This window comes from Trachurus trachurus (genome assembly GCF_905171665.1).
Source record: "Trachurus trachurus genome assembly, chromosome: 6".
Classification (NCBI taxonomy): domain Eukaryota; kingdom Metazoa; phylum Chordata; class Actinopteri; order Carangiformes; family Carangidae; genus Trachurus; species Trachurus trachurus.
The window spans coordinates 26,237,960-26,240,775 of NC_139897.1; positions in this window are offsets into that span (position 1 = coordinate 26,237,960).

A 2,816-nucleotide genomic window follows, 5' to 3' on the forward strand; every position below is an offset into this window, starting at 1 on the left:
CTCGATTTGTCAAACAAATACACACACACATATAAAGAAGAACAGTGGGAAACAAAAAGGTCTTTGACTTGAATGCTAAAAGAGATTTGGATTCATCCTCAATGTTTTTCTACAAAGAAACTTAATATCTAAGGGCTTCTGTTAATGCTTTCATGCAGAATGATGATGATCATAGTCTTTTTCCCCCGCCCTGTTGTCTTTGCCTATCTTTTGTATTTACAGAAATAAACGTATTTTGTGTAGATTTTGCATTTGCAACCCGTGTTCATCATGCAAAACACTTTCAACAAATTTTTCCAAAGTGGAAAACCAAAGATCCTACACTTCTGTCAAGACTGCTCACACCCTCCTCCTCCTCCTCCAGCAAGTGGACACCTGTGGATCTGATACCACATCCACAAGTGCACAGGTACTTATGAAAAGGTGATATTTTTATATGCGTTTTGTCCTTTTTGTCCTCATGCAAACACTGTTTCCGGTCAGGAACGCAGTGCATGGAGTGCTTCTTGGGTGTTGTAGAAAAGTGTATCCCTCAGGTGCTCTTCAGTTGGGGAGATCCATAAAGGGTTGCAGACAGAAAACCAGACCTGAGACCTGTTTCCGGTCCCTTGCAAAACTCCTGCCACTGTCAGTCAGGCACTATACCTGTAGTCAGGATGTTTTTCAGGCTGGCCAACATGGCTTTGCAATTTGAATTAGCATGCTCTTGACAGCTTTTGACAGGTGTGGTGGAAACGTAGCTGCAGGGTATTTCACAAAAAGCTGAGAAGGTCTGCAGGAGACCGACAGCAAGTTTTCTCCCTTCGGCTTTGTAAGAGATGAATCCAGCCATGATTGATGAGTGAGTGGAGACCTGTTTCTGGGGCCCTAAAAAAAAGTGATGGATTGTTGTGCATGCTTTTGTTCAATGCTTCCTGAGTTTGTTTATTGGTGTAGTCAATATTGGATGATTCAGATACTGTTGAAAATGTGTATTATTAGCTAATCCCCTGTCTTTAGCCAGGCCCCTCACTTTTTTGTGTCTTTGCACATGTTTTCTTCAGTTGCACGCATACCATTAAAGCAGAAGTAAGAGATCCGGTCGTTTTGGCTAACTTCCTGTCAGCCGATGGAGTTAGCAGTCCCCGCCCTCGTCCCTACGTCACCACATGCATGTGCATCCCTTGGCTGCACACACAGAGAGGACCGCCCCTTTATGCCGTTCTCTCTCCTCATTGGATAAAGGTTGTAGGATACAAGGAAAGTTTTCTCCTCGGCTTACAGCAGAGCAGAGTGACAGAACGACCCGTGTTTCGGACCAAACACTCTATGATTGCTGTCGGAAGATATAACTATTTAAGACTTATATTAACACAAATATTCCGCTTACTTCTGCTTTAAGGCTTTAATCCTATAATCACAGCAGTCCAAGTTTGATTCCAGCCTGAGGGCAGAAAAATAATCATATTGACACAACACACACAACTGAGGATTGCTCAGACAAATCACCCTTTGCAATGTACACGCCCCCTAGTCGTGGTGGTCATGGTGGTGGTGGGAGAACCGTCTGGTGTGGCTGGCCAGCCTGAGGTAATGATATCATTGACAAGGAGCTGATTTTGTATCTCTCTGCAACTGAATCATGTTAACTGGACTTAGTTTTGTCTTAAAGATGTTTTGCCCCTTATCCAAGTGGCTTCATCAGTTTGTGTAGACTAGACTGGACCAGTCAGTTTAGTCTACCCGAACTGATAAAGCACAAACATTTCAGAAGAACAGTGGGAAACAAGGTCTTTGACTTGCATGTTAAAAGACATTTAGAATTCATCCTCTGTGTTTTTCCACAAAGAAACTGAATATCTAAGGGCTTCTTTTAATGCTTTTGTGAAAAGTGATGAAGAAATGAATTAGAAGCTACATGCTTCTATTCTTCAAGATTTTCAATAGTATTTTTTTCTCCAGCCCTGTTGTCTAGTGTAGATTGGACTGGATCTTGGATCTAGACTGGCACTTGGATAAGGGGCGAAACACCTTAAAAACAAAACTAAGTCCAGCTGACTTGATTCAATCGCCTAGCGCAGTGGTTCTCAAACTTTTTTTTTTTTTTTTTTTACATCAAGGACCCCTAAATTGACACAAATTAGACCACGGACCCCCATTGGACAAAATTTTGACATATGCAAATATTTGTTCTGAGGATGAAGGACGTTACTTTTTTAGTCCATGTACATTCAAATCAGGGCGGCTCTGGTTCGAATCCCACGTTGGGCAGCCCTTTCCTGCATGTCATTCCCCCTCTCTCTGCCTCCCCCTTTCCTGTCAATCTCTACTGTGTGCTATCAATAAAGGCAAATATATATAGGCCTATATAAAATATACTTAAAAAAAGAAGAAGAAGGGGCGGTGCGTAGCGCAGTGGTTGAGGCGGCCGCCCCACGTAGAGGCTACAGTCCTAACCGCAGGCAACTCTGGTTCGAATCCCACGTCGGGCAGCCAGCCCTTTCCTGCATGTCATTCCCCCTCTCTCTGCCTCCCCCTTTCCTGTCTATCTCTACTGTGTGCTATCAATAAAGGCAAAAAGCCCCAAAATATACTTTAAAAAAATTATAATAATAAAAACAAGTGGTAAAAACTTCTCAATTCTTGAAAAAAGTGGTAAAATTTCAAGAAAAAGTTGTGGACCCCCTTGAACCTTCTCAAGGACCTCTGGGGGTCCCCGGACCCCAGTTTGAGAACCACTAGAGATCCCCCTTTTTCTTTTTTTGAAACCACATCTAGTGGGCGGGGGTTCATGACTTCCTAGACTTCTGAAACTTCCGTAGTCACACAGACACACG